Source organism: Vulpes lagopus, chromosome 7, assembly GCF_018345385.1.
Source record: "Vulpes lagopus strain Blue_001 chromosome 7, ASM1834538v1, whole genome shotgun sequence".
Lineage (NCBI taxonomy): Eukaryota > Metazoa > Chordata > Mammalia > Carnivora > Canidae > Vulpes > Vulpes lagopus.
Window position 1 is genome coordinate 118,385,050 of NC_054830.1, and position 14,704 is coordinate 118,399,753.

Genomic DNA, 14,704 nt, shown 5'->3' on the forward strand with positions numbered 1-14,704 from the left:
CCCCAGGGTTATCCAGGTAATGCTCATATTTGGGTTGATTACCTCTCTGCTCTTCCAACTAGTCAATGAACACAGGACTCACTCTGAAAGCACTCCTGACCTTTCTTTGCTCTGCATTTGGAAGAAAGACACACTAGTGAATAGATGTGAATTATGATGATCCTTATGGGAGATATTCATATAATAAAATACTATCTTCTGTCTCTTTGTTGCCTGCTATATAACACTTGGGACCATGACATGGATATTTTTACTGAATTTGAAAGGTATGTTGAGGATGGTCAATTAAAGTATGGGGCCTGTGCACAGCTTATTTCAGGAGCCTCTGGGAGCACCTCACATAGGTTGGCATATGCTCAGAATGGCCAAACTGAGTTGTACAATGGAAGACCTATGTACTAGCCTCAGAGAGGACAGGGGATATGTAGGAACTTGCTGTGGACAGAAAAGACCTAACATGAATTCAAATATGAGCCTCTAGTCCCAGGTTAGGAGGGAGAGACTCTTGAATGCAATCATCAATCTGTGGTGGAGCTGATTTTCACAGGAACTGTGTTAGTTAGTTTTGCATCAGTTGGAACGTTAGATACTCAATAAACATTTATTAATTGTAGGAGCTTCATAAGTGCTTTTGGTCAAATGAATCATGGTAGGTGAGTGTTTGGTAATATGCATCTGCAATTCCATCTTCTTTTTTAAATAATCACCTTTTTAAACTTGCTTCCCAAATTAAGAGACACTATGTGACTTCCTTTATAGATCTCATCTTCATCATTTTCAAAACGTAAATTAAAAATTGAAGTTGTCCCTTTTTGCCATTTCTTTTGGACTCTCTGTGTTGGAATTTAAGACATCCCCCAAAGCCTCTTACATTACCTAGAATTTGCTGCTTGGCTTGTTTCACTCTTGCCATATTTTTCAGAATGCTCTTTTAGGTTCAAACTGTGAAAGAGGTTTTTTGTTTTGTTTTGTTTTAAAGATTTTATTCATTTATTCATGAGAGACAGAGAGAGGCAGAGACATAGGAGAGGGAGAAACAGGCTCCCTGTGGGGAGCCCAATGTGGGACTTGATCCCAGGACCCCGGGATCATGACCTGAGCCAAAGGCAGACATTCAACCACTGAGCCACCCAGGTGTCCCAAACCATGAAAGAGTTTTAATAGTAAAAATATCTTAAACATCCCTTAAAGTGCCATGATCACTTGCTGTCCGGAGAACCGTCTTTGTTATGAATTGCGGATGCAGGCCCTCTAGTGAAAGTCTCCAGATTGGAATCTGCGCCTAGGTGGTCAGGGAGCCAGTTGCTGTTATGTGGTTGGCAGCAATGAGACAGTAGGAATTCAGAACCTAATTTATATGGTTAATATTCCAAGAGTAGCTCACTTCACAGACCTCTGTGTCTTAGGTCAAGGTCTTAAATTCTGAAGTCTGTTGTCTAGGATACCCTTGTAAGTGCGACCATCGCTCCTGGTGTGGTTATTCTTAATAATTACCAATTTCTCAAGGGTTTCCAGTGACCTCAGTACTGCCCTGAACTTTTCTTTCTCCGCTCTTCTGCTGTTCCCTAAGTATTGTATCTCAGTAGGGGTGTCCTATTGTATTTTTCACTTCACACTTCAACAATGGCTCTGATTTTGCAGATCCCTCAAAATAATAACAAAAGTAGCTGTAGTCACAAAACACCCCAGATTCTCACAATTGTCTGCTTATACATAAGAGATATTAAAAGAACTCATCCTGCAGTGCTTGTGTATGTCTATTTCGCATTCAATTTTAAAGGCTTTTCTGCCTAACTCCAGATCTCTATTTGCAGTATATTATATAAAGTCAGGTAGTTAATACAGGAGAAGATCGTGTATTTACGATGTAAGACCTTATACGTAAATTATATGCTCGCTCCTCATACAGTTCAAAAGGATATCCTAGGGGATTTTCTTATCAGCCTGTATGCTTTATGCTTCTCCATTAGCAGATAACAAACAGAGAAAGAACATATTGCAGAAGCAAGAAAAAATTTCTGAACATGTATGTTTTTCTAAAGGTGGTTTGGAATATGGTTTTAGGTATTTCAATTTTACTGGGTTTTGTCAGAAATAAATCACACCTTTAGTCATGGTCTGTGTCTTCACAATAGTTTTATATATTTAAGTATGAGTGAATTTGATTTATTTTTCCTGTGTCCACTCAAATTATTCCATCCTATTAGTATTTATGTCAGCTAGGTTGAAGAGTGTTTTATACCTGGGCCCTACACTCTTTGCAGATTCCAATTTTATTGTCGGTCTGTTAAAAGGTCACTTTAACCTCTCTGCAAAGTGAAGAGCATAAAGACATACAGCTTTGCTGTCACTTCACCAATACGCATCAGTAAACATTCAGCTGGGTTTGTGCTGTCGTAAGTTTGTGAAAGAAAAGCTGTCTGGATACAAAGGATGACATGATGAATAATCAAAATAATTCCAAGCTCCAAATCCAAGCCTATAGCAAGTGTTATGATGGAGAGTGCTGGGCAAAAATCACATAATTTCCATGTAGAGAACAATTGAGCCGGCTTTGCCTCCTTCCCCATGATACCATGCTGAGTAATGTCTTCCAGCTTAGGAGGCCCTCGGGTTACAGCCAAACATTGATTATTTGTCAGATAATGCTATCAGACTTACAAAGACATCCACAGAGCTCCTGCAAGGAAATAAATGACTCCAGCATTCTTTTTGGTGAAACAGAGAGAAAGAAAGAAAAGAAAGAAGGAAGGAAGGAAGGAAGGAAGGAAGGAAGGAAGGAAGGAAAGAAAGAAAGAAAGAAAGAAAGAAAGAAAGAAAGAAAGAAAGAAAGAGAGAAAGAGACAAAAAAAGAGACAAAGAAAGAAAGAGACAGAAAAAGAGGAAGAAAGAGGAAAGGAATGAAGAAAGGAAGGAAAAAAAGAAGAAAACACAATGAGACTCACTGCAGTAAGCATTCCAGGAGTCTAGAGGAAGTTGAATGTAGACTGTTTTGATAAAATTCCAAGTCCATCAACAATATTATTAAAATACATTTTCTCTGTATAACAAGACATGGTTTTTGCATTTCAGAGTGAGAAGAGTAAGGCTTTGAAATTTGTTAAGCGGGGACAGTGTGCCACGTGCTGTGGTTATATTTGCTCCCCCCAATTTTCTCGGCAACCATGCGATAATAGACATTGTCCTGTAATCCAGAGGAAGAAAGTGAGATCCAGAGAGGCTTAGTGAACTGCTCAGGGTCACGTGTAGATAAGGAGTTTCTTGTCTGCAAAATCTCTGGTTACTTATTAAAAATTGTGGTTGTGTGCCTGTAGAAAATTAGTACTTATCTGTGATTCTTTTTCAGAATATTTGATGCCAACTGGAGTTATGGCCGACTGAATCTTTTTTTCTGTGACAGGATCAAGTGGCAGATATGACTTTGCAAACTGGGTTCTCTAGTGTCATGAAAAACTTCCATATGTTTCAGACATTTGGTCTTTGGTTTCTTGGGGGGTATGCACACACTTGAGGCTTTTTTTCCCCTGGCTTACTCTTCATGGCAAAGCACTTGGGGGTGGTCTTTTGCTATTTTGAGCCTCTCTTTTCGTTTTGAGGGATTTAGGGTTACATGACAAATCTGAGTCGTGAGGATTTTCTCTGTAACTGGCCACAGCTGGGGAAGATTATTCTCTACATTTACATAGGATTAAAGAAACCTTGTAAGAAGAAGGGAAAAAAAAGTTCCTAGAAAAATAAATAAATAAACAGCAGGCAGGGTTGTCTGTGTATGGTGAAATCTCTTTTTCAGGGGTAGAGAATTTCCATCGATAGAAAGTGAAGTGCACATTCTTGCTTTACCGTTGATGTTGCTAAAAGAGCAGAATAAGGACATTTGTTTCCCTCCAAGCATTAACAGGCTGCCTTTTTGACCATGCCCTTCACGTTCACTTGCTTAAACAAGATTTACACTGTCCTAACTCACTTATTAAATGCTTCAAAAGTGTTTTAAGGCAAAGATCTTCAGAAGCAGAATGCATGTCTCAGCCCTCAGTCTGAAGAAGCCTCCTGCATGGAGTTCACTGATTTAAATATGTGTGCTGGGCTTGAAAGGTGGCCATGGGGTCTCTAATTCTTCGAGTTCTCATTTCTGCTATATTGCTTTAATTCCTTTCATCGGATCCCCTCCCTGCTCTCTGGTATTATATTACAATCATGGTTTTTGAAAGTTTTGCAGAAGAAAATCTGAGAATTAATGGATGTTAGATTTTCTAGTGCCTGGTAAGGTGGGGAGAGGAAGAAAGAGAGTGAGGTGTGGATGTGGACATAGAAGAATCTGGAAGGAGATGCCTGGAACATGGTGCAGAGTTAAATAGAGGGTTAAATCTTACTGGCAGCCTTGTAGAATGCATTTAGAGGTGGCAGGAATTAAGTCCTGTGATCAGCAATCTGTAAATAAGAAACTCTGAAGTGTAAGGGTAATGAAGCAAGGGAAAAAACATTTCTCTAAAGAAAAGCACTCACTAAGCTCATTTGACCACTTAGCTCTTGCAGTCAGCACTTTAGAAAACCCTGCACCGAGCTCTATTTGTTTTTCCACCAGAGAAACAGATGAGACAACTTACATGAACTAAAAGATTTTTAAAATATTGATTTGAAGAAATATAGGGTAATAAAAAAGAATAAGCTGAAGAAAAGGAGAATTGTCTTTTTCTTGGCAGCTCACACTTCCACACTCTGATCTACATTACTGTTATGAGAAATGTTTTCTAGAAATGAAATATTATGTAGACAGTGGGAAGGGAAAGACTTAGGGCATGGACAGTTTGCATACATTTACCTCTATTAATATCATTAAGCAGGACAACCAGTGACACTACAGCTAAAAGCTGGAGATGAACTAACCAGTGCTTTATCTCCCGTTGCCAAGGACTGCATGATGAACTCTGCAGTGACCCAAATTTATTACAGAATAGTGCTCATTGCTGCTCTACCCAGCGCTCTGTGGCAATTACAGCATATTACGCAGAGGAACCAATCTCAAGGGGAAATGTCTAGTCTTTTAATCAAGTACTGGAAAAGTCAGGGTGTATAAAAATCACCCTGCAAGATATAATACATATATATATATATATATATATATATATATATATATATATATATATATGTATATAGTTCCCATCTGAGCATGTGCATCTGTATCTGATAACAGTCCTAATTTTGCCTAGAAACTGCTTTTATTATATACAGAAGTCATGAAGGTCTGATGCCCTCACTTTATCTTTGCTCCACTGAAGTCCAATTTTTTTCTTATATTCTCAGATTTCAGTAACTTAGAAGCTCAGGAAGTTATACAAAATAAAATAAGCACTTGAAAGAGTATTTTATTTTACATGTTGGGTTCATTTTTCCAGGAAGTGTTCTTTCATTGTCCTTACCTACCTATCTACCTACCCATCCAACCAACCATCCATCCATCTGTCCATCCACCCATCCATTCATCCATCCATCCAGAAATCCATCTACCTATCTATCTGAACAGTAAGGACTTTTCTAGTTTTCAGCAATTTGATTAGCTCCACAGACCCAATTACATCATTCCAAAGGACATATTTTACTATTCTGATAAGCCATTGATTGGTTATAATGGATGAGAGGAAAGCTTGTATAAACACAAAGCTAGAAGACACTATTAAGATGCTTCAAGGAGAAATAAGCAATTGCTTTCCACAGTTCCCTGAAATAGCTTCCAAGAAAAGTTTAAGAATTGTAAGTTTGGGTTACAAATAAATCAAGTCATTGCAGTTAAAGTTTATCAAGAAACTTGGTATAAAACAGCAGGAAGAAGAAAGGAAGTAAACAAGAGGCAAGATGGATCAAAGGACAGCCTGGAAAAGAGACACAGGTTAGGTCTGCACTCAACAAACCAACATCCATCATTTGCTCTTGTTAATGTGGCATAGGTTATAAACAATCCGTAGTTTCCAATGTCGTTTGCGATGATGAAACTGGTTTGTATGGGTCATCAAAGCTGAAAAACATAAATAATAAAGAAGAACATTTCAGCTATTTTAAAGCTACAGCTGTGGTAATTATCCTTATTGTAACATTTCAGAGTTCCTTATTGATGTCTTTTTTTTTTTTTTCTAAAGGCATCCACTATTTGAGAAAGCCAGGTAAAAGAGATCATATGCGAAAGACCCACATTTGCCTTTTAGGAAGAATTGGCATAGGTGAGGGACTCCACCAACCCAGAGCATCTGTATTCTGAGCTACTCCTGGGGAACACACCTATGCCTTTTTGACATTTTCAGCTGGAAATGCTGGAGCCTGTGAAGTTGTGATCCTTCTGGTTGTGAGTGTCTGCATCTCTCCCACACTCCTGTAATACTCAGTAGACACTCACAAAGACCAGCACATATGAAGGAGTATTGAAAGGTTTCGTTTCTCATTATAGTCACACCACTAGGTCCTCTGAAATTCACTTGGGGAGTTGGAACCCAACACTTGCATGAAATGCCAGTTATATGATTTTAAGCCCTTAAGCTAATGCAGCTCCATCAATAGTTCTTTACTCCAGTGTATGGATTTCCACTTCTTGGACCTGCAATCAGAGGGAATTTATGTCTTCCCCCTGTGGTCAATTTTTACTACCAATTGTGCATGTCTGATTTTGTGAGGTACTAAACAATCTATTGACAAATTAGATCAGTAGAACACCATTTTAGTAGTAAAGAGATTGGTTCTTTCTGTAATTTACAAGCTCACTCTTTCCCACTTTACCCTTTCTGGAGTGTTAAATGAAAGCAGAGTGAGGTACATTGCAGAGCAGTGAAAGAAATGAGACGTCAGAGTGGTGGACGGGGCAAGGTTGAAGAGAAAACCTGAGAAACACAATAGATTTTTCAAAGTAAGATCTATGACAGCATAAGGGAAGGTCTGTAGAGAGCTTGAAATTAAATAAGATGGACTAACAGATGAAAAGATCTACAGGAAGGCAACCATAGACCCAGCAACAAGGAGACATTTTTCTGATATCACTGAAAGTGAGAACTGAAGACAGGCCTATTACAGTAGAAAGGGAGAGACAAATGAAGCCATGGAAAAAGACACATATACGCACATCTCTGTGAACAGTCCAAGAAAGATGGCAAAGTCAGAAAGCGCTCATCATTGTATGCAAGTTGGAGAGCACCTTGCCATGATTTCATCCTTACAGAATCCTTTCTATTCAGAGCTTTTAAATTTTGCTTTTCTCAAATGTAAACTCCTGAGGGAGCAGTCATTATCATTATTCATTCAAGTGCCCTGATTTTTTCGGGGGACAGGGGAAGGCTCTATACCACGTTACTGCAAATGGTTTCCCCCAGAACCTGGAGTCTTACCATTCTTCCCAATCCTTCCTAATGGTTCCCATTACTTTTCAGTGTCTGTTCAGACTTCTGCTCTGGTGGGCTCTTCGTTCAGCCTGCCCTCACACCCCTTGGGAAAATGGAACAGAGCCATGATGTAGCATTTAATCATGTCTTCTCTCTGAGATTTCCCCCCATTCTCTTCATGCCCTTTCTTCCCTAATGGGATCAATCTTTCTTCCTCCATTATATAGGCCAAGATCCATCACAGTGCCTAGGATTTCTGCAGGAATGCTCTTCAAGGTAGGAAACTGGAAGAGAGGGCAAAGGAATGTATTAAAACTGTACTCGGACAGTGAGCATGCTACTCTAACTTAACATTATGAATTTCCTGTGCAGGTTTTAGGATTCATAAAGATCACATAGAGGTGAAAGTTGCCCCTCCATGGCACCCCTTGGCAGCACCAAGTATGAACTGTAGGGTTTACAACCTATAAAACATATGTAAAGTGCCTTTCTAGAATTAAAATGAGTTTTATCTTTTTATCCTTCATGGAAAGCTATGCTTTTTGCTTAGTGTTGCGGAAAATAGAAAATAAGTTTTGAGCAAATTTTGGAAATGTTAATGTTCAAAAACATTCATTGTTGGTGTGAAACATTAAGCTCAATCAAGTTTTTGGGCAAGTGAATTTCAAATCTGCTTTCTATTTTTTTCTATAATTTAACCTAAAATAGCTTTTCTCCCCACTCCTCCCGTCTCTCTCTCCTTCTCTCTTTGTCTCTCCCCCCCCTTTCTTTTTCTTTCATTTCAGGACATTGATAAAAACTGACCCTGAAAACAATTTCTTAGGCAGGACACCTCAAGTTTTCAGAACTACAGTTTGTTACATGGCCAAAGAAAAAAAATAGATTGTGAAGAGATTTTTTTAATGAAACCTTTCCATGTGGAACATTTATTATTGACTTACTCTTTTTCACAGGAGATACAAAGTCTAGAGCTTATATGTAAGTGTGACTAGTGACTGCTAACTTAACCAGATCGAAAGATAAAGGATTTTGCATCAAAGGAAAATGTATATCCTGTCAAATATCTGCTCATATATGGTATTATCCAAAGCTGATGTAGGGGACTGCCATTTCTTATGGCAGGTATTAGGTACCTTACCTAATATACCTTACCAGGTATATTAGGACTCTACAGAGAAACAGAACAAGAGGATACATAAGACTATATATATAGAGAGATTTATAATGAGGGATTGCCTTGTATAGTTATAGAGGCTGAGAAGTCTCACAATTTGCCATCCTCAAGCTGGAGTACCAGGAAAACTGGTGAGGTTCCAGTTCAAGGGCGAAGCCTGAGGCACAGGGGAGCCAATGGTGGTGTAAATCTCAATTTGAGTCCGGAGGTCTATGAAGCAGGAGCAACAGTGTGTGAGAGTAGGACAAGATGAATGTCCCAACTCCAGCAGAGAGAGCAAATTTACCCTTCCTCTGCCTATTTTATTTGGGTCTTCAGTGGATTGCTTGGTGCTAATCCATGTTAATGAGGGCAGATCTTCTTTGCTCAGTCTACAGTTGAAATGTTAATCTCTTCCAGAAATACCCTCACAGACACATTCAGAAAAAATGTTATACCAACTATCTGAGTATCCCTTAGCCCAGTAGAGTTGACACATCAAATTAACCATCACACCAGCCCAGGAAATGACTCAAATGTGTGGAGGCAGAATTGAATGAATTTGCAGTTAGAGTATCCAGCTGAGTTCTGGCTACTATCACTATAGGCCAATGAGATATGGGTCTTTCATATATGAATCTTCATGATATAATCACTTAATTTGATAATCATAAAATAAAAGGTGCTGATTCCTATTCTTCACTCAGCTCCCCAAGCACTAGTGATATTTTTCACCCCAGATTCAAGAGCTATAGTAATTAAACATCAACCCTTGAGCCAGAACTTTGGCTGGCTCCCTCTTGTTGCTCTTTACAGGGCATTTGCCATCCCAGTGTTGCCCTTTAAATTTTTCAATTGCAATTAGAATCATACATGCTCAGTGATGATCAAAGAGGGGTGGCCAGGTTGCACCTCTGCACACCCCCATTCTGTTAAGTGTTCTTCTTGTACCTGACTTCCTGAGTCCCTCACCCACTTGTGGTTATATATCTAAGATCCCACCTAAATGTGAACCTTTGTTTCAGTATCCTAGCTGCCTTCTAGGACCCTACCTGGCATTTGCTATCCTTATGTCTGGATACTAGAGTCTTTTCTCTGAATATTGGTCCAATAGCTCCATTCCTATGTTTCATGTCACTTAGTTATATTTTCTTTGTTGTACTTAAACATTACTTGATATTTATTTGTTTGTTTCTTGGCTGTCTTCCGCCCACTAAAAGGTAAAGACAATAATTTGGGGTTCTTATTTGTCTTGTTCTTTATTCTATCTCCAGTACATAGAACAACATCACTCAGTAACAGTTTAATGAAAGCATAAGCGCTGTACTGGGAAATTAGTCCAGATACTCGCTACCTTTCTGTTTGGAGTTTGGAGTGTTGGCTTTCTGCACATCTTGGGGAACTGTTACTTCATGGAGTTGTGCTGCTAACAGCTTGTGTGAACACTACCAGAGAGTGGAGTACACTTGAATGCCAAGACAAACCGCAGAGCATCCACCATCAGCTGAGCCCTAAGCAGGTTGGGTGGTTCTTGGTCCAGGTTCCTTTCTAGTAGGAAACATCTAGTCCAGATTGGTGACTCAGTATGTTGAGACTATCACATCATGGTGACTCTTATCAGATAACTCATGAAATTAATTGCTCGGATACAGGGAACTTGAGAAACAAGTGCTTGGGATTTCTAAGCTCTTGGTAGCTTGGACTGGGTTACCATCAAGCATGACTATCTGTCTATGGCATATGGTCTCACGATGCCTATAAGTACCATCATTCATTTTCCAAACATTGCTTTTACTTACTTGCCTAAAATAAGTAAGTCTTATGTTCTTTCATATGGATGTTTCAATTTTGTTGCATGCGAATATATTTGTGAAAGAAAAAAAAGCTCTTATCAAGCATTTTTACCTTCCTTTAAGGAGAATCAGATTACCATTTAATAGAGAAAAGATGAAGGCTCTGAGCTCTTAAGTGTGAAGGCAGGCTGCCTATTATGGAAGAAAAATAGGGCTGAGTGGAACTTAGGGTCAGAATGGACCAACCAACCAGCTATCCTCACCATTGGACCCAGAACCATGTATAAAATGTGTATATTAGTTAACTTAGATTTGGGTTCCCCAAAGTGTATTCCAAAGGAACCCTCTTCCTGCAAGATTTGCCTCAGAAGAAGAGACTGTGAAGTCCCATAAGTTTGAGAAACCTGGATTCTAGGAAAACAGACAATTTGGTAAACCAGATTTAAATCCATGTTTCCTAGATGACTCACCTTGGTAGCAGAGAACAGTCAGCTAATACGTATTAACATTCCATGAGTTTTGTGTTCCCTGGAATACGCTGTGGGAAACACTGCTTATTCAGTCTCATAGAAATATAAATCAGCTGGAGGGCTCTAGCTAACAGTTACCACATTTCGTCCATAAAGAACTCAAGAAAAACTTGGATTTCTGTAGAAGGCCCTTGTCTGTGGAATTTTTTTGTTCACCATACTTTGGTCCAATCCTTTTCTAATGACTTTCTATAAGCAGAACTATAAAGAACTGAAAGACACATCTCTTTACATTGACATCTTATTTATTTTAATATATGCCAGTTGTTACTCTACTTTTTATGCATTCTGATTGTTATCCCTTTGAACTTTTGCCCTGAGGCAATTTAATCATGATTGGCTCAATTGTGTAAATCCAATAAACAAATCTTGGCCAATGTCCCTTGGAGGTATTATCCTGATGTTTCTCTGAGTGTGTTTATAAAGTCCTTTCACCGAGGCATAGAACCATAGCTTTTGCCATGTGTTCTTGAATTCAAAGAAACCCACTGCTTTACAGAAACAAAACATCTTAGATCACTTAAAGTCTCTTCATTCCTAAAAGGAACACATTTTTGATTGAAGTTTCTAATTTCCTTCGTATTTTTACCTTAAGAACACACTTGGCAAAAGCGTAGCCACAAGGAGTTATTTGCTACAACCACACTCAGCCCTTACATGGAAATAGGACTAGCAGACTTCATTTTTTTATGTCTCTTTTTCCTAAGGATAATTTCTGTGTCTTCGACAATGTCTAAGGGTACCCTAGACCAGAAGGATATTTTCTATTACCTTTACAGAGTTACTCTCATTTAAATGTAATGATGTTCTTTTCCCTTTTGGTTGACACTACCTCTGACCAGATGCTAAATATTGCTCAAAATTGGTCTCCTGCAATAAATAAGCAAACTAGATGACAGTGGGGTTATTATGCATCACCCTTGGGTAATAGGCAAGCATAATTTGAGAGCTGCTTCTAACACATGCTTCTCCGCCGATCTTTCCTTGCAATTGTAAATATAGGTGGGATGTTTTATATTATTAATTAAGAAACTTGAGAAAATTATCATTTAATAGCCCTTGTCTTCCTTTTGAAAGGGAGAAAAATGGGCCACTTATGTGAACATAATTTCATTTCTCCAAGCTGTTTAAGATAGTTATTTTCATGTGGAATATTCACATCAGCTTGTAAACTGATATATAAGAACTTAAGTTAAAATGTTTCCACTCCATATACTAATGTGTAGCTCTGGTATTCATCCAAGAATTGGGCCCCTCACAATTATAGCATCTGTTTTTGTTTGGTTAATTTTATAATCTCAGATGTTTCCATAAATCCTGAATTAAAGAGAAAACTGCTGGGACCAGTTTGTGTGGGTAGGCTACATGTAATAGTATACCTTCACTGTGTAAGGGTGTTTTTCTTTTTTCTTTTTTTTCCTTGTGGCTTGTTATTACAGATATCACATTTCAGCAAATGATTCCATGCCTTACAAAAGAAACAGAGGTACTACACAGAAAAATAGTCCATTTCATCTTGTTTCAGTTAGATTATGATTTTTGGAATTTAGGCCATTCATTCCATTGAGAAGATGGTAACAAATGTGTTAGTCTCTTTTAGCTCTATCCTGAAATTTTCTATGCAGTTCGTAGATGTTTCTGGTTCCTTGGATTAGTTCAGGGCATACTGATAAATGCTTCCCTAGTAGTGAAAAGAACAGACTCAATAAACAGGATGGCCAGGGACACTGAAATAGCTTATAGTTCCTTAAATGTTTCTTCTTTCTTTCTTTCTTTCTTTCTTTCTTTCTTTCTTTCTTTCTTTCCTTCTTTCTTCTTTCTTTCTTTCTTTCTTTCTTTCTTTCTTTCTTCTTTCTTTTCGTTCTTTCTTTCTTTCTTTTCTTCTTTCTTTCTTTCTTCTTTCTTTCTTTTTCTTTCTTTCTTCTTTCTTTTCTTTCTTTCTTTCTTTCTTTTTCTTCTTTTCTTTCTTTCTTCCTTTCCTTCCTTTTTCTTTCCTCTTCCTTCTTTTCTTTCTTTAGAGAGCAAGTGAGCAGGTGGAGGGGCAAAAGAAGAGGAAAAGAGAGAATCTTAATCAGACTCCCTGCTGAGTGCAGAGTCCCATATGAGGCTCCATATCACAATCCCAGGATCATGACCTGAGCTGAAATCAAGAGTCAGATGCTTAACCCACTGAACCACCCAGGCGCCCCTTCCTTATATATACCTCAAAGAAGAATGGAGACTATGAAAATGTGGAATACTGTCCAAAAGCCACAATTTTGTACCTTTCCATGTCACTGATCAGATATGTTCATTGTTTTAAGGCCCCTTAAGAATGTAGGGTACAATGTACAAGAGAGTACCAGGAGCTTTTAACAAGTTAAATATTTATTTAACCATTGTAAGGGTATTTAAAAGAAATCTCATTACCACTGATGAAAATGGAATCACACACACACACAAAAGAAGCAGCAGCATCTCTGTCAGCTCCTGCTCCTTTGCTCTCTAGGTGAAATCCTCCTTTGAGTTGTGCTCATTTGTGGATGAATAATTTGGGGGACTCCACTGGAGGATTGATATTTTTAATTGAAGGCTAAAAGCCTGCTCGTTCCATCTCTCAGATCATAATAATTTTTCTCAATAAAAATGAAGTTATTTATCTAATTTTCATTTAGAAGACAATTGAACTTTTTCAAAATGGCTCCAGTTCTTTTATAAAAATTAATTGATGGCATTTATTTAAGTCTAACTTCTGAATTTTTAATTTTGGAACTAATTTTATGTGCTTTGGAGAACATAGTTTTCTCTTTATTGAGAAATGTAATATAATTTCATTTATCATTATAACTCTAAGGGATGCCCTTAAAATAATGTGTTATCCTTCAGTGAGCTTTCCCCTACAAGTTACTTGAATTTTGGTTATTTCAGATAAGAACTTGCCATTTTATTTAGGGAAAACTTTATAGTCAGTTTTAGTTATTAGGCATAGGGAAAGGTGTAAAAGATAATGCAGGAGAAAGTAGCAGATCTATAAAGTAAGGGAGGAGTGGGGACAGCTTTATAGCTCTGGAGTATGACAGATATGGCACTTTCAGGGGTAAGACCTTACATAAAGTTATCTAATATGTATGAGCTTAATTATGAATGATAATAATGTTGAAGGCATGCTAAAAGAATGCAGGGGAAAACTAGTGTAACATGCCTAGCATAGTGTCTGGAAGAAATACACCATATATATATATATATATATATATATATATATATATATATATATATATAAAATTGAAAAATATATGTAATGTTAAAAACAAATGATTTTCTAGGGTGACATAGAAAGTACCAAGCCCCCTCTCCCCCGACTTTTAAGCTTTTCTTTGCCAAGACTTGTATGATTTAGATGGGACTAAAAGTGCCAAAGAAAATGAAATCCTTCCTTTATATTATAATAATATGCCCTTTCAAGTAGTCTAGAAGGGGATATATGCTTATTTAAGCAATTATAGAAAGGAAGGGGGAAAAGGATCAATAATATTCCAATTAATATTTATATTATTAGAATCCTATTCAGTTGATGAAGAATCAATTCAGGTCTACTACGAGGGTTCATAGCAATATTTTAGATATGTACTAGAGTTTCTCAGATTCTGGAATTTCTCACCTAAAACTTCCATGAGAAACTTCCAAGAAGCATTGAAGAGCCAGAGAGCTGAAGTACTGTTAGTATTACTCCCAAAGGGTACTAGATTGTGTCCAATTAGAAGGTTTCACTTTTCTACTACAGATATCCAGGATAGAGAGACAGATTCTTGCAAATATTTCTTGTTTCTCTTTTTATCTTTTGACACATTTCTGGAAGTCAGTGAAGGCATCTAGTTCCACTTTTGCCTCTGG

At 37.8% G+C, this 14,704-nt stretch overlaps 1 long non-coding RNA gene across 3 annotated transcripts in view; it reads left to right on the plus strand.

Moving 5' to 3' along the window:
* LOC121494892 overlaps positions 1-14,704 on the plus strand; it is a 207,981-nt gene that overhangs the window by 148,618 nt on the left and 44,659 nt on the right. Inside the window, exon 5 of one of the 3 annotated variants that reach the window (XR_005988923.1) lies at positions 7,586-7,634. The exons of the other annotated variants lie outside the window; for them this stretch is intronic. This is a non-coding gene — a long non-coding RNA (uncharacterized LOC121494892). The remainder of the gene's footprint in view (positions 1-7,585; positions 7,635-14,704) is intronic. 3 annotated transcript variants of the gene reach the window in all.